We start from the raw sequence: 18,580 nt of genomic DNA on the forward strand, positions 1-18,580 counted from the left end.
AATCCCTTTTAGCAATAGCCAATAGAAACAATATTAAATGCAAATCAATTATAGACAATTTGAATACTGACATTGTTATCTGAAAGATACATAAACTCAAAGATTATAAGTACAATTAAGTATGTATCCGTCATTTTTAACTTATGAGGAATAGTCTAAATGCCAAACTGAGTAAAACCTGGTCTAATGGGGCCCTTATCTCAAGCTATGTCTAGGGAAAATGCCTATTGACATCAGTAATATAAAATCAGGCCCTGAGGGACCATAATTGTCTCTTTAAATTATTTGGGAAAGCATGTACATGTTTAATCAACTAAATACAGCATACAATTCTAAGTGGTATATTTTCATCATAATCAATGTGCTGCTGTTAATATGGTTAATTATAGAATGAAAATTATCTCCAAGGAAATTTATTTTTCTATCACTCATTTTCATTCAATTTAATTTTTAAAATGCAAGAAATTTTAGATACTTTAAAACTGTTTACCTAGAAAGTATGTGCTAAGTAACCTGCTTCATGCCAGTCATCACTGAGAGACACCAAAACAAATGATTCATAGTTAACTTTCCATTTTGCCCTTTGAGATCATGTAGACAGTTTATGCAGACTTCACTTTCCTAACTCATGTCATCCTGTCCAAGGTACTGAACTTCGCTTGCCAAGGACGCATAGGAAGATAAACCCTCTCAAATGTGCTGCATTTGTCTTCAACTTATTAAATATCCATCTATTTTTTAGATTAGATGCCATCTGTTGTATTATCGTATCTGGTTAAATCTTATTTCTTCAACTTTTTAAATATCCATCTATCTTTTAGATTAGATGCCATCTGTTGTATTATCGTATCTGTTGTAAATCTTATTAAAATTCCTGGCCAATATATCACTCTGCTGCAGCAATCTTCCCTGCTACCTCTCCAGGCTTTTCTGCAGCATTCAATAAAGAGCCTGCTATTTTAACTAATTGCTGAGGCAGGACAGAGTGTGAGAGTCTAAAACAGAATCAGTGCTATATTGTTTCTACTTTTACCCAGAGAGTGAACAACTGTTCATATCAAACCTGGAATCATCCCTTCAAGTCTCCTAAACACAGTACAGTTTGAGCCAATGCAGTTAATCTACCCTCCTTCAGTGCTAGTGTTGAATGGCGCTTTTGCTGCAGTATTCACCTTGGAACTAAGTAGGCAGGATTCATTATTTGTTGAAGTCACCTAACTGTCAGTTTTTTTCTTATACGATCACAAACAAATCACAACAGAAGACAAATACAGGCATACATATAACTCACAAGGGAAGCAAATTTGCATTCAGAGACAAGGGCAACATAACAAGAACTGCAGTAAATCTCTTTGAGCTAACAGCCACATCTAATAATGCTCTCCTACAACATCTCCAATCAAATAAATTGTATTCAGAGTTTAAACATCAAATCAACATTCATTCCTTGATGGTTACAGATGATGTCCGATAAGCAAATTTGAATTCATGATTAATTTACTCCTTAAGTGTCTCAGAGCCAGGATTACTGGAAGACTTACTATGCTTATTCAAGCATGCTGACAAAACTGTAATCTCAGTAATTTCTCCCTGCAACTCTCAGCATGGCTGACAGGCATCTGCCAAGACTGTAGTACATAAACCGCTGAAACATGCAAAAATATTTACCCCCAAAAGATGTAGTAAAAGCTCAGCTTCCTCCAGCTTCCATAACCCCTGAAGTGTTAATCTGGAGGAACAGTTCCATGAGTTTCCACAGGCCAGCAGTGTGTCTCCTACACTTGACCTAGACAGCCTTACATAACGAAGCACCAGTGCTGGGGAGCTCTCTGAATGTCATCACCAGCAAGAGCAAGAAGTATTGGCAGCAGCAGGCAGCCAGGCAGGCTGGGAGTTTGCATGGAAATCATGAAGTCTTTCTTGTCTTCCTCTTTTGAAATATTTTGGAAGGAGAGTTAAGAATAGCTCAGAAACTGGTCTCATTCTTTTTGTCAGAAGAATGACCAGAAGCATAAAAGCTAAGTCTTCCAGCAAGTGCAAGACACCTCTTTCAGTGTTTGCAGTAAACCTAACAAGAGTGAATTGCTATCAGTAAAGTCCTGTACCATGACACCCAGAATGAAGGAACTGGTAAAGCAAAGTAATAACTCAAAGACCATCACCGAGGGCTTTTGTCTACCTTTAACTCATTGTGGTGAGTAGAGGGAAATATGTGTATATGTAATGAGATAATTATTGGGGGTATGAGTTGTTTTGCAGGATGATAACTAAAGGATTTGTAAACGGTATTTATGCTCCTTAAATATCTTGTTTGTGAGCAAGGTAATAGGATAAAAATTCAGAATGCGATGGGTTAAACTGGTTGTGTTTAATGTATTTCAACTTCTGAAATTCTTATGCAAGTAATAAGACAAGCAGATATCTGCCTATGGTGGGTTGCAGATAAATGTCAGATGTCTTAATTAATTACTTCTATTGTCTACACTGAAAAATAAGATCTTAATTTTAGCTTTCAGATTTTGCATGTAATCAATCTTCTTTTAGACTCTGAAAATAATTTCTTATGATGGAGCAAGAGGATCGCTGTGCTTTTGAGATAATCTGCATTAGACTTACTCCTAGATATCTGGGGGATACTTTAAACAGCAAATGTAAAACAATGTACTCTCCACCTAATTTTCTTTCAATTATCCCAAATGTATGCAATGCAAGGTATGCTTTGAAAAGCTGGAAATAATAAAACCAGTCTTCTATTCTGATTCTGAGTAAGGTGATATGGTATTATTAATATAAGATTACATTATATTATTTAATTATATATAAAATTGTGATTTGATATGAGTTGTGGGCTAATATGTGTAATTCCTGAGGTAACAGAAATAGAGAAGGAACCATGCATCATTTAAAAATAATCTTAATGTTCTGCTCTTAGCTGGGAAGCCTATCTGCTAATGCATCACACTAAGTAGAGTGAGGAAATAAGAGAATTTAGGTCTATGAAGGAACACAGTGATCTAATTCAAACCCATTACTTAACGCATAAGGAAACTGAGGTAGAAAGAAGTTAGATGATATGCCTGACACAGAGGAAGAGGTGAGTGAAAAATGGTTTTCCTGACACTGACTTGTTATTTTGTCACCCATACTGCAATGAATAATTGTCTTTTGATACTGGAGTAAAGGCTTGATGTACAGTGATTTTTTAATATCATACAAATGACAGAAAAAAAAAGTGGAGTAGTACTAAATATCTGCTTTTAGCAGTAGTCTAATTTTGGAAAAACAAGTTCTGTACTGATTGGAATGAGAAACTTTCTTCAGTTATTTCTCACAATAGTAATGAACACATTGGTGCAACATTTAATTAAATATGCAATGATAAAATTGTGTTCTGAACATTAAGCTATGTACACCATGCTGTTGGCTCATATCCTTTTATTTTATTAATGTTGATTATGGTGCTAGGCTTCTCTATCCCTTGGAGAGTTAATGTATGTGAAACAAACAACCCACAGGAAACAAAGAACTGGAAAATAGAATGTTTTTTAAAAAATATTCTGTCTTATTCTTTTCAAATAAACTAAGCCTTTTGTAATCAGGTGTGTGTTTTTCATTCTTGCATCCCTGCCCCTAGCACAATGCTTCCTGGGCCTCCAATAAGTGTTTGCTGAATGAATAAATGGAGGGATGAAAAGTATTCATAATGTGTCCCTGTATGGGAAGTGCATACAGTATGACCTAGTAGAGTTATTTGGAGGAGTCATTTTAAGAAGTGTATAAAAATGTTTTACTAATATATATCAGTTTAATAATTGCCAAAGTAAATGAATGCTTCTGAAATGCATGTTTGGAAATGGTTAAAAGAATTTTTTGGCACATTCTTCTAATTGGATCAACTTGGTATAGCTTTGGCTGCTTATAAGAGACAATCAAACATATACTAGCTTAGCCAAAATAGAAGTTTGTTTTTCTTAAGTGACATTAGTCTGAAGGTAGGATTTCACAGTCCTCAGAGACCTAAGCTCATTTTTCTTCCTCTCAAACATCCTCAGCTTGTGACTTTCATCCTTCTATTTGTTGCCTCATGGTCTTGAGATGGCTGCCTCACTTCCAGCAACCTAACTACATTCCAGGGAGAAGGATAGGAAGAACAAGAGGTGTAAGACATATACCAGCTAAATCAGCTTTCTCCAAGAGCTTTCGCAAACCCCTAGAGATTTTAACTTATAGCCTATGGGTCACAACTGTGAAAAATGCCCACTCCCTCCTGCAAGGGAATCTAGAATCACTGTGTTTTTAGCTGAGCCCATGGCCACCCCTAAATACAGTTGGGGTTCTGTTTTTAAGATAAAGGATGTATTTGCCCCATATCCATTTTCCATTAACATGGATTACTGGTAAAATCTTTAAAAATTTTGGTTACTGGTTTTGGTTACTGGTAAAATCTTTAAAACTTCAGTGTGCTTGGTTAGTCTAAGCTGATTTGTATTCCTAAAGAGCAAAAAGTCTCCTCATTTTATATCTGAGCTTTCTATGGAAAAAAATATCCTACTTTTAGAATAGAATGTTACTTGGGAAACAGATGGGTTTATAACTATCCTGTAGTGAGATAGATGCGAAGAGAAAACTGTAGACAGACTTTTCATAATGAAAAATGAAAAGAATCCCATGGCCTATTTCATCTCATATTTACCCTACAAAATAAGGTTGTCTGAAGTTTTTTCTGAAAAGATTCTGACTGGGAGAATAGATAGGCACCGAATTAAAGCTCCAACCTTTGGAATCTCTTCAATTATTAAGCAAAATTGTATCTCACTAATTTAGAAAAGAAGCCTTTAATGAGGTTTTTTGTTTGTTTGTTTGTTTGTTTTTGTTTTGTTTTGTTTTCCTTTCTGTTCCACTTGTTATCTTGCTGGAATCAGCTACACTGAATAGCATGTGGCTCCCCCTGGCTGGTCCATGGAAGGTTTTTGTAAGTTCTCCCAATTCAGTCTCAACAATGCCTCTATAGACCAGAACCTGTTCTTTACATCGGCACAAGAAATAATTTGAAAGGTCCTAGAACACGATAGTCCCTCTATCCAAAAACTTTACTTTAGACTTGGAGAATGTTTATGGGCAGGCTGGAATAGCAGGTGTCTAATTTTAGAGGAACAAATGATGGTCTTCTTAGTGTCTATTAAACCCAGTTTTTCTATGGAAGATAGTTGACTTCTGAATCCCGATCGCCGTCACCTTGGAATATCCTGTTCAAAACCAGTTGCATATTAAATTAGGCTCTACTCCACTAAAAAGCTTCATAGAACATAGTATTCATTTCACCCTCTTAGAGAAATAAATATGGACAATTCTTTGTCGAAAATCAGACTATATCCAGACTAATTGGCAACTGCAACATTAAAAAATACTTAGTAACTGGCAGGTATAGATTTTGTAAGTCACAAACTCAAGGTAGAACAAAAGATTAACTTTCTTCATTTTCTTATAAATTAATTTGGTTTCTATTATTTTTACCTAATTATGGAAAATCTTATTTAATTATTTGTGAGCTCACTGAATGACATTCATGCTTTTTCAGTCATTTCATGTTGAATCCACTAAAATGCGAGATTTTTATTTTTGCCCTTTATATTAATTGGAATAACCTTTGTTTCAGCAACAAACACACTCCTAAATCTTGGTGGCTTCGTACAATGAAATTGTATTTCTTGCTCAAGAAAAATTCTACGTGGTTGTTCCCAGTTGGCAGGTAGCCTTCCATGTGATCATTTATGGATTCGGGCGATTCTTCAGTCTTGTGGCACCTCTTGCTTCTAGGTACTCAGAGTCAGCTGATGATGGAAAAAGACATCATGAAGGATTACACCTACCTCTTCAGCCCAGAAGTGACACACATGACTGGCTCACATTTCAATGGTGAGAAATAGTCACATAGCCCGGCTAGATGCAATGGAAGGCTGAGACATTCCCCTAACTGGGCAGCCACTTCCTAGAAGGAAACATCAATTTTGGTGATCACCAAGCTGTCTTTGCCTGCCTTTCATCTTTGCAGTTGAAGCAATTTAAAATCATATATTATGTTTTTGCCAATTGTCGTTTAAAAATTAAATTAGAGAACTGAGGATTTCATTTGTAGGGGGGAGTAAATTTCATTATGTTGGTGCTATGATTGATTATATTTTGCGCCTTAAGATTAGATCACATACTTTTTCTTCTACTCACAGAGCCAAGAGAAACTTCAGTATAGATTTTCCAGTTGTTACATCATAGTATCTAGGATTCAAGTCTCTTTTACATTTTAAACAAAGCATCCTAAATTGCAGCAGTTCTCCATACTAGGAGAAGCATGAATGATCAATATGAACTTTAAAAGGATTATTTCTGAACCCATTCTGATGGTAGCATACAGCTAATATCCAGCTAACATTTCTGTATTTCAGGTAGGATATATAAAGGGACAAGGAGAAAGGGGTAGAGTCTATATTAAGAAAGAAAGCTGGTCATTGTAGCTCACACCTACAATCCCAGCACTTTGGGAGGCCAAGGTGGGAGGATGGCTTGAGCCCAGAAATTTGAGACCAGCCTGGGTAACATAAAGAGTTCCTGTCTCTAACAACAACAACAACAAAAAGTCAGGCATAGTGGTTCATGCCTGTGGTTCCAGTTACTTGGGAGGCTAAGGTGGGAGAATTGTTTGTGCCCAGGAGTTCAAGGATGCAGTGAGCCATGATCATGCCACTGCTCTCCAGCCTACGTGACAACAGAGCAAGACCCTCTCTCTCAACAAAAAATAAATTTTAAAAAGCTCTCATAAATCATTAGAAAACATATTCCTATATATCTAATTGTCTGGAATTGTTATATGACTGTTCATAGCAGCAAGGGAGGAGGCTGGAGAAACATAGCTTTTAAACTGGATTCATAGATGTTTCAAACCAAATTCGTTCTCTTGATAAGGAAGAAGGAGGGAAAGATATGTGGCAGGCAAATAACAATTTCGGCCTCAATATTAACAGCCCAATTAATCAGCCTGCAGTGATTATAAATTTGTTTTACTCTCTCCAGGGGACTTAGTATTGTGTGTGTGGGTGTGGGTATGAGACAGAGAGAGACACACAAACATACACAAACACACACACACACACAGAGAGAGAGAGAGAGAGAGAGAGAGGGAGAACTGAATGGAAGAGACTTGATATCATAAGAAAATTGGGAATGGAGAGGACAAAGAATAAGCTCTAGAAAAAGACAATTTCAGAATATTTTGAGATAAACCCCAAATAAACGGTGAAGGATATTCTAGAATAATGGAGAAATAGATTACAGTTCAATAGAAACACACAAAGTGGTCTGAAAAATACATTACATCACTGGAGTAGGTATGTTTATGATTAGTGCCCTGTGTTGGAACTAAGAAGAATGAGGCTCAGGAGGATGCTGTCCTTAGTAATAACAGTCTGAGGAATCTGCTTATTCCAAGTGATCTATTTCATAAGAGAGCGAGGAAAAGTAGCTGTTCTTTAGTGATTCCACAATCCAAAGTCCAGTTTGTCTATCTAAATATATTGATAATAAAAAGATCAAAGTGGATGTTTTACCAGACATGCCAGCTAATGTGGTGACTAAGGTGGGTGGTCAACATGGATGAGGTCCTCTAGCTCTGGTCAATGTTGGGGTTTTGAGTGTCAGTTGCTGTTTTACACTACATCTGTTGCTTTGAATCAGACTTCTAGCAAGAAGGAAGAAGGGAAGGAGAGAGAGAGAAAGCAAGAGAGAGAATGTTAATTGGTGTTGAGGATGAACCCCTAGGCAATCCAGAAACTGCTTTCATTTAAAAGAGTTATGTAACCTAGTGTTTAATGAATCAGGGTTTTTGTAGATTCATAATTTTGCCTTTCTGCATTTTTCAATCTTGGATTCTCTTCTGAACCTGCAGGGATATATACAAAGTAGGTGTTCTACTTAGTCCAGGAAGAAGCACCCCCAAAATTTTCTGTTCTCCTTACCAGCTGCCTCACTTCATTATGCGCACACCTACCCACCACTAGAACTTCTCAGTTTTGAAATTAAAAGAGAATCATCTAGGTCAGGACATGAGTGTGGATGGGAGGATGCAGGGAGGCGGGCAACTGGAAAGAAGGAAGGGCTAAGTGTTCAATTTTTGTCCTTTCTAGCATTTTCTCTTTTCCAAGTTGGTTTCCCAAGTGAGATCTCAGAACACACAGGCCCTGGTTAATTATCTAGTGCATTAGATTATCTTTAATTCTGCCCTAAAAGGCCTAAATGGCTGGCAAAAATGCACTGTCGTTTCTTTTCTGGGATTCCCACATCTTAATTTTAGTCAATCTCCGCATAGTTAGCCTTCTCAGGAACTCCCTTCTAGATCTGTGGATAATTCTCAGACCAGATCAAGAGTTGACTTTTACACCCATTTATTTTGGCCAATGTTCCTACATCATTGAATTGCTTACAGGTATGAGAGATCTTTATGCTATTTCATGCCTCTATGAATATGTCCAGGCTGCATTCTGTCAAGGGCATTCATCTTCCCTCATTCCACCAAGACCTGGCTTCACCATTCCATCCTCAGTCCTTTCCCAAAAGTCAAAGGACACTGATACACCAATAAGTATCAATTATACCTATTATTGATTAGGTTTAAGAACCAGTTCTTTCAGACTGCCTTTCCTGATTTCTCTACCCCCATCTTAGTGGAAAGGATTCCTGCTCACTGGGATGTTGTTGTGCACAATAATAAAATTCTAATGTGCTTATCCTTTTTAAACATATTTGTTTATATATCACCAATCTCAAGTAATTAGCTAATTATTTGAAAGCAAAGATTGTGGATTATTCATCTTTGAATTTTCAGTACCTAAAACAGAGCCTTACAAGAATACAGTATGCATTCAACTATAGTTCTCTGCCATTAAAAATTGTAATTATTGATAGGAATGCAGATGAATCCTATCTATTTTAAGAAAGTCAAATACATGAAAGCATAAATTCATTGAATAGAAAATACTAGGGATAATGATATGTACTATAAAAAGACGCTTCACTTTGTAAGAGATCACCAGGTTATCATTGAAAATATCATCTAAAAATTATCTTTACACTCAGTTCACTCCAGAAAAAAATTCTTTCTTAAAATAAGCAACATCGATACTTCAAAAATCCAATTGAAGGCAATTTCTTGATTTTTTAAAATTATATCTGGTTATAGTAGCAGCTCCAGTTTGACTATTATCTGCCTATTTTATTAAATCCATGTATAAGAATTTAAAATTACCTCTCTTTTGAGAAGCTAGACGTTGGTAGTCTATTTTATAAAATACCCTAAAAATTATAGAAATGGCAACTAGACTTTATGACATATCTTTAAATTCAATATTTTTGTCCTATATTATGTATGATGCTTTAGTTTCTCAAAACTCTGACATCATTATTTTATTGCTATAGCAATCCTGTAATAGGTGTTGAACATATTTCATGACTTTACCCCACAGCTCCCTTGAAAAAACATGGAGGAAGAGTGTACATGAGTTTTCCCAAATCTTACAGTTAGATTACTGACTGTTCCCTTCTAATTTATTTACTTACTTTTGGAATTTATGTTTGCCCATGATAGGCCTTCATTCTGTTCAAAGTGCTCAGTATAGTTATTAGTGTATCAGCAATTCAAGCAGTCAACAAACACTTCTCCTGTGTCACCCTTTATTTATTTTTTCTGCAAAATCTTCAGGCATTTTTAGTAAGAATTTCAAATTCAGTTTTAGCAGTGCTATACTCAAATAGCAAGTCTTAGCTCCCTCCTACATTTTTGTGTTAAGATCTATGAGTACATAGAACTCTAAACCAGCGGAGTGCTCTCTGCTCAAGGTGAGAGTTCTCCTAGAGGTGGAGAACTAAGATTGTATTTTCTGTACTGCTTAATCCAGACGGAACTTTTTCTGTTTGTTCTTTTGGCCTCATCTCTTTCCCATGCCCTCTTTCCCACGCCCTCTTCCCAGCCCACACCTCCCAGGTTTTCAGTTGAAGAAAAGACCTGGAAAAATTAGATAACTTGCTTGAGGTTACAAAGCTAGTTGGCAGCAGGGCTTGGCCAACAAATAGGATTTCTTGACTAGAGTCAAATAAATGAAAAATCAATATAACTGAAATGAACAACAGTCAAGATTTGTTTTTGTGGATACAGCTGGATTACAAAAATTTGTAAATGTATTCCACTTAGCAAAACCTCTAAACATGTTCTTCATAGTGACAATATATATTCTGAGACTTCCTCTTCTTATTCTTGTAAAAGAAGTTGATGAGAATGTTGGGCTAATGGCAGATAAATGTGAATCATAATTTACACTTGTGTAAGTAGGCCAATACTTTAGAAAGATTATTTGATCCTCTAGAAGCTTGGATTCTTACCAAATCCATGTGAGGTGGTGCTATGGTTGGGATATTTGACCCTCCAGATCTCATGTTGAAATCTGATTCCCAATGTTGGAGGTGGGGCCTAATGGGAGGTGTTTGGGTCACGGGTGGATCCCTCGTGAATGGCTTGGTGTCATCCTTGCAGTAATGAGTGAGTTCTCATGCTATTAATTCCCAGAGAGAGCTGATTGTTAAAAAGAGCCTGGAACCCTCTGCTCTCTCTTGTTTTCTCTCTTACTATGTGATCTCTGCACACACTGGCTCCCCTTCACCTTCCACCATGAGTGGAAGTTTCCCAAGGGCCTCACCAGAAACAGGTGCCAGCACCATGCTTCTGGTACAGCCAGCAGAACCATGAGCCCAATAAATCTCTTTTGAAAAATAAGTTACCCACCCTCAGGTATTCTTTTATAGCAACATAAAGAGACTAAGACAGGTGAGTAAGGCAGTCACTTGCCTGATTGCATGCTCCTATTAAGATGGAGCCCAGGATTCATCCCAGGTAGTGGAACCCTGTATGTAGCACTCTATGCAACATTTCACACTGTAGCATCCCACTAACCCAGTGCAGTGCTACAAGGATGTGAGGTGAAACATAAGAGAGAAGAACATCAATTTCTAACCCAACCCTGCCACAGAGAATCTCTGTTACCACTCAGGCTCCCACTTTGAATTTTGAAAGTGAAGATCATGATTTCAAAGATGGGCTCAGACTTGTGAAATCTAGTGATGAACAGATCTTCAGAAATGCCAAGCTCTGATATTATTGTGAGTAACAATTAGTTCCCAGATGATTTTTATTTTGGGGAAGAAAATCTCAGAAGTGATTAGTCAACTAGCCGAACAGCTGCAAAAGTCTTCATATGTGAAGACATTGCCCTCTTTTCAGAGGACAGGCAATAGAGCTCCAAATGCAAGCAGATTTTGCACACACCAGGAATCACTCTGTCAGCAGGCTTAATTAGGGGGAAAAAAGTTTCCTCTAATTCCAATACTAAGGCACATTATAAATCAATGACTCACAGGATTTAGAGGTTGAAGGAAACCCGAATTTTGCTATTGCCCCACTTGGCTAACTTAGCAAGTACAGAAGACGGAATTTGACTTCAATTAGTGTTCCTTTTAAAGAAAAAGTATTTCTAGAACACACCAAAACACCCAATCTTTCTTTAGTAATGTAAAACATTTTAAATTTAACATATTAGTGGTTTGACATTTGATATTTTGAGCCCTAATGAATTCTGTTCTATTTAATAGACAATAACATTTGATATGTTATACTTATGAATGCTTAAAACACATAAATTATTCCATTTTTTAACACAAACATTATATAGAACAAAGCAGAAAAAAAAATATCACTTATAACACCACACGTTAACCATAGTCTCTCTATAATCCTGATTCCTTAGCATTCAGGGCAAATTTTGTAGGGGAAAGTGGGACTAATGATATTTCCCTCAGAGAACTGTTGTAAACTTTACTGGGAAAATATATGTTAGTAACTGGCACATGATGGGTGGTCAATAATGTTCACTTCTAACCTTCTTGCTGCCCTCATGTAAAGACAGGAATTTTTATCCCTAGGAAGCCAAGGGAGTACTACTTTTAGCCATGTAAATCTTCAGATTCAACTAGATTAGAAAATTTTTCTTTGGGTTTTTTTTTAGACAATTCCTTTGTATTATGATTTATCTGTTAAAGGAAAGGTAGGAAGGTTGGAAGTGTTCCTTATTCATATAGAAAGCCCACTTTCAGTGTATGTACTAGCCAGTGATCCACTGATTGATTGAGCTTCCCAAGTATCCTTATTTCTGATGTACTTAGCCATCTGCTGTGTCCTTGCTAACCCTAACTAAGAGCAAGGAATATTCATTGACCACCCAGTTCTTCTGCTGTTTCTCCCCCATCTTCTAGAAGTAAGCACTTTACTCAATCTTTGTGGATAATTTAAGGTCTGGGGAATATATAACATGGACAATATTACACTGTATGATCAGTGTTGTGTGCTAGAAACAGAAAATACATTGAATTTTAAAGGAGAATAACACCATCTCCTTCTTTGGTGGACTGAGACATGTTCTTGAGAAAAGTGGGATTTGGATAGAAAAGTGGACATGGGGACATCACAGGGAAGAATGTACAATAAAGGGAAAGAGTGAACTGGTTAATCCTCCTTGAAAGAAAAAGAAAAGGAGAGGAGTGTTCCAGAAAGAAGGAAATGGTAAGTTTAGCTGGAGTTAAGCATTTGTGTATTATCATGATTAATCACAGGAACAGTTGCCAAGCTTTCATTATAAAAATATTATCCAGGAGAATACATCAAGTTCCATTGCCTATTAATTTCTGTCCATGCATTTTATTTGGCATCTTCAAAGACAGAGGACACTTTTTTAAAAAAGAAATGAACACAAAAGAAAAAGTTCATTAGAGGAATAATTTATGTGTGATATTTAAAAATTAAGCCACGTCATCATCCTAAGAAAACTATGAGATTTTAGTTTTAGTATAAACTTGCAGTGTGTTCTCGAGATTTCTAAATATAAGGCTTAACATTTTTCCCTTAATACACATCGATTTGGCATCTCATATTTATTATTTATCAGCAAATTATAAAACAAAGTAAAATGATGTTGTGCCACATCATTTTTAGATTTGGGATTTTAAAACTTGATTTGTAATACTACTTTTACCATGAAATACTCTTTCTTGTATGACCTTGAATACATTTCCCATCTGTGAATCTGTGTAATCATGCACAAAAATAAATGAGACAAAAACCTAAGTGCATTTTAATCTCTTCAAATTGTAAAAAGTGTACAATATTACATTTTCAAAAGAAAACACAATCCTTTTATGTTTATATCCTTTTTGAAAACCATGTTAATAATAAATAGAATCTGCAAAGTTCAAATCATTTTTTTTGTTAGGTAGCAGGAGAATTTTTCTAGGACTACAAACCAGCTTCTAGCCTAGTTAAATCTTAATGTCAAAACCAACTACCTAAAGAAACTTAATGAGATAAAGGAAGATTTTAAAAGGAGATCTTCTCTCCGTTCCTGGTGGGGAATAGCAAGGACTCCTGAAATATGTATAATTTAACACTGATAACAACACAAGGCTTAGCAGTTCCAAAGTGTATCACAGATACAACCACACTTGACCTAAATGACCTTATAAAAGCTAATGTTGTATTCAAGCCTCACCACTGAAACTGGTAAAACTATGGCTCCCTTAGGAATGTGTGCCATCTTCCATGTGGAGGACATACCCGCAGAGGGACAACTGCTGACGAATGGTTACCCCACTTCTGAGCATAGCCAAAAAGTCCCTCTGGTTGGCTTACCATCTCTTCACAATTCCTCAATAGGAAGACTGAGCTCCAACTCTGAATCAAAGTGTGTTAGAGAGAACATTTGCAAATATAAACCAGCTCAGACTACTGATTAAGCAGACTACTGATTAAGCATTACTGTTGCATCTCTAGCAATAGAAGTGATGGTTTGTGTGTTTTTCTTTTTTAGAATCCCTGCAAGGAAGCCTATGGCAAGTTGCTGCATATTCCTGGTTTCTCACAGCCCTGAGAAACTCTTTCAGGCATTTTCTTAAGCCTGGGACCTATATGGGGATGAAATTCTAGCTACACATGAATAAATAATATCAGTGCTAATAGTGTATACACTTTTTGTTGTGAGGTAATTTTGTCCTGAATACCAATTGCTATACATTTTTAATTTCCCGGAATAAATCAAACTTTCCTTTACAAAGTGGCTAATGAAAGAGTAAGCCCTTTTATTCTGTTTTTCCACTTGACAAAAACAAATTTATATGCTACATTTTTAAGGCTTAAGAACATAGGAGACTCTATTTCCTAAAGCAGATGTGATTCTAGTTTCCAGTACAACTTTTTAATATTTAAAGTTTAGTAAATTATGGAAATCAAAATAAAGCTATGATTTTATGAAACATAATTCATAAAAATCTTTATTCCAAATCATCTGTACTTAGCAATAATATAGTGACAAATCATAGGAAAACTCAGTTAGACAGAGGAAAACTCAGACAGATATCTGGAGTGAGATTCTGGCTCTACCAATTGATAGTATTACGGCTTGTAGAACTTGCTTAAATTTTATGAGTTTTTCATCTTATCTGTTAAATGAAGATGATATTCTAAAATCATAGGATTGTAAAATAAGATAATGAGGTAATGTGTTCAGCACATCAAAGGTGTTCAGAAAATACTACTCTTCTTTTCCACTGTCCTCGTTAATCAAGTTGAAAGCATACAGTGAGAATTTAATGAATGCATCACTGAAAAACAAAAACAATGAAACCTTTATGATTTTATCCTAGGCCTTCTATTTTTTCTGACTTTATAAACTTCTAGGCCATATTGATCACTTTGTTGGATACAATTACTACTTATGTGCTGATGGTCTCCAAATTCCTATTTCTGGCTCAAATAAATTTCCTGTGCTCTAGACCCTTATGTGTGATTTTTAGTATATGTCTCTGTTAAACTTACTTTAAATTCAACATTTCCAGAGCTGAGTTTAACATTCACACAATTGTACTCCCTCCTACCTTTAAAAAAATACAATGGCAAACAATCGGCTTCTCTTGCTTTGTTTCCTAGCATAGGTGCCAAACCCAGAAATTTGGGATACAACTTAGACTACTCCCTGTCTAAATTTTTTACATTCAGTCATTAAGTTCTGCCCCTCCTACTTCTTTCAGGTCCATTTAAAACTCTCCATTCTTCCTGTCACTACCCCACTGCATGCCACCACAATCTGTTGCCTGGATTTTTGCAACCAATTTTCAGTTAGTTGGTCTGCCTCTAGTCATGCTTGTCTCCAGTCTGTTGCTGGAGACTGTTCTCTCCAGTCTGTAACTTTCTGTTACAGCCAGAAATACCTTTCTAAACATAAAACAGGTTGTGTCTCTCCCATGCCTAAAGTCCAGGCCTTTATTGTCCTAACCTGATTTATGAAGATATATCTTTAACATGCTTTGTTTATGATGAGGTGCACTTCCTAGACACTACCCTCACCCATAGGAACTCAAACATTCATTGTGGTATTGAAGTCAAGAGCTCTCAATTGTGTCCCTTCCTGGGGCTTTTCCTCAGCAGAAGAGGACCCTGCTTGCCCAAGGTCACATCCTTCCTGGGGGATAGCCTATATAGCCTATGTCCAATGCATGCACCACTTGGGGTATAAAATTCTAGCCCCCATCCCAGTTGGGAACTAATTTGAAGGTCCACTCCAATGTCAGAGTTCTCCATGGAGTTGTTGGAATCCTTTGTTGCAACTATATTATAGCCAAATTTCTGCCTCTGCACATACAGAGAGAAGTTGGGCAGTTGGCTTTCACTGCTTCCCCACAGGTGTAGACCTTGGAAGCTCTCCCCACAAACATCGCATATGAAAAACCTCAACTTCTGAGTCTGTTTCCAAGAGACTTTGCCTTTGACTCAAGACTTTAGACTTTTCTATGGACTATTTAGCATTTAAGCATCACACTGAATCACTTCTTCCTTTTGCATTCTATCTTCTGCCCAATCTCAACTAATTTCACTTCTTCAAATATATAGTGCTCTACCTGTGGACCTTAGCACTTGTCCTTTCTTCTATCTGAGCACTCGCCTATCTCACTCTTCTAGTTTCTGCTTAAGTGGTTTCAGGAGGCTCAGACCCATGTACTAGTTAAGTGCCTCTCCTTTGTGCTTTCCTGGTACTTTCTTCTTTAGAGCTCTCACCACTTCCATGCTGTATTGGCCATTTCTAGGCTGTATTATTGACTGGCTGTAGGCTCTGTGAGGAAAGGGAATTGTTCACATTATATCTTAGTACATTTTACAATGTTTGGCTGATGCTAGTCTCTCAAAAATACTTGCTGAATGACTGAAAGGGTGAATGTTTAAGACTGGATTTACATTGGTTGGAATTAAGAAATTTATGGAAGAGGAATTTACATATTTAAGAATGATCATGCATATTTTGCTTGAGAGCTTTAGTCTTTACTGAATATACGTGTGAGTGCGTATATGTTTGTGTATTAATTCAGACATAAATAATCATTAGCCCATATATTATTCAAACATAGGTATTAAAACAATCTCATAATGCATAATCCTTCATAGGACTTGATCAAAATGTCAATTCAGTTTCTGCTAAGAGCTTAGTTTTAACTATATTAATTGTGTTTTTAAAATAGCTCTTCCATTAAAACCTGGCTTTAGAAAGTGTCAGAACTTATAGTTGTACTCTCTTTCTACTCTCCTTCTGCTGTTCCTAACAATAGATTTCTAGGAAATTAAGGGCCAAAATAGATGAAATCCTTTCAAGGAGGTTATAAAGTGGTGCAAGAAATTAAATGACCCAATAAAGATGTTTGAATTAGTAAGTCCCTAGTCTTATGCTATAAAATGGAAAAAAAATAGGAAATTATATATAAATGCCATTCTCCAACCTGATTATCACACTTGGGTTACCTAGAAGCAGGAAAGACTCTTGTACCAAACACCTGTTGGATTTTGAGATATCAGATGCTCCCTTAGGGAAACAGGGTGGGGCTTTCTACGCATTTCCAGGTGACAAGGTTGCTCCTATTGGCCTACAGCAATTTTACAGAAGAGGGGAAGTTCTGAGCTATTGATATAAGCATTGACAGGAGGGGGAAATCTGCACATTGTTCTAATAAAGGGGATTTAAATGGAGACCAACATACATTACGCTATTCCCATGCCTCTGTGTTGTGTCTTTTGATAACTACAGCCTATTCATGCCTATTGTCTCCTTTATTTAGAGTTTGGATTAGTCAAGGTTCTCCAGAGAAATAGAACCTATATCTGTATTTATGTATTTAAATATCTATTTATCTATTATTGATTGATTTATTATGAGATGATGAGGCTGAGAAGTCCTATAATTGCCATCTGTAAGTTGGAGACCCAGGAAAGCTGGTGGTGTAATTTTGCCTGAGTCTGAAGGTTTGAGAACCAAAGGAACCAATGATGTAAATCCCAGTCCAAGCACAGGAGAAGATGAAATGTCACAGTTCAAGCACTGAGGCAGGAAAAGAGGGGCAAGTTCCTCATTCTCTCCACCTTTTGTTCTGTTCAGGCCCTCAAAAGGATTGGATGCTGCTCAACCACATTAAAGAGGGAAATGTACTTTACTGAGTCTATATGTTCAATGCTAATCTCATCCAGAAACACCTCACAGAAACACCCAGAAATAATGTTTAATGTGGACACCCCTGGACTACTCAAGTTTACATATGTAATTAACCATAGAATTTCTTAAATTTTTCCTTTGAACAGAGATAAATATGTACCAGAATTTTCTCCACTGGCAGAAATTATCACTAATTTTCTTAAAATGTATAAGTAGTTTCTATGTTGTTGACAATACCTTATTTCTAAATTTAAAATAGAAAATAGTGATTCTAGTCCAGGATTTAATGATAATAACATATGATTTAATGTTATTAAATTTCTCATTTAGATATGAGAAGAGAATATTCAAATCTGACAGATTCTTACAAGATGTGTTATTAAAAACAGAAGTTATTTCCTTAACTCTCAATATTATCCTTATTTTTAAAATACTTAGGGACACTGTTGGTGTCAGTTGGAAATTGGCACAAAATTATATGTTCATTTCCAACTCAAGAGAAAAGGAACGAATTGGTAGCAAGGCTGTTAGAAGGTTCTAGAGGGAGGAAGTCATATCATAGATCCTCCTCCCATGAAGAGCTTTGCTTAAGATATTGTACACTTGTTCACAAAAATATGTCAATCTTTCAATCCACACATTTGATATGGAAACATAAGAATTTGCCCTTTACCATGATCCCAGAATACTTATACTTTAGACCCTTGTTAGAAACTGTAACATCAAATTTGTCTGTTTTCTGATTCTTACCAAAAGTTAGAAAAGCAGAGTTTATAAGAGGATACTTTGTGGGCATGCACTTCAGTCCTTTCAAAAGTTGTCCCACCATTATCGGATAAGCAGAAATGTTTATCCTGGGATCACACTGGTTTTCTTCTCACTGAGTGTAGAAATTAGAAGTATACAATGGACAAATTCTGGAGAGACCCACTTGCAGGTTTGATTTGATTATGATCTTATTATTTTCA

At 36.3% G+C, this 18,580-nt stretch overlaps 1 long non-coding RNA gene across 6 annotated transcripts in view; it reads left to right on the forward strand.

Annotated features, from left to right (window-relative positions):
* The first annotated feature begins 1,796 nt into the window (after positions 1-1,796).
* The window catches only part of LOC105483302 (uncharacterized), a 143,000-nt gene continuing 126,216 nt past the window's right edge, over positions 1,797-18,580 (forward strand). For 3 of the 6 annotated variants that reach the window (XR_011609844.1, XR_988161.3, XR_011609846.1), the window contains exon 1: positions 1,798-2,194. This is a non-coding gene — a long non-coding RNA (uncharacterized lncRNA). Of the gene's footprint in view, positions 2,195-18,580 lie in introns of all 6 variants that reach the window. The other 3 variants (XR_011609847.1, XR_011609845.1, XR_011609843.1) reach the window with 2 other exon arrangements.

This window comes from Macaca nemestrina, chromosome 11 (assembly GCF_043159975.1).
Source record: "Macaca nemestrina isolate mMacNem1 chromosome 11, mMacNem.hap1, whole genome shotgun sequence".
In the NCBI taxonomy this organism is placed as follows: Eukaryota; Metazoa; Chordata; class Mammalia; order Primates; family Cercopithecidae; genus Macaca; species Macaca nemestrina.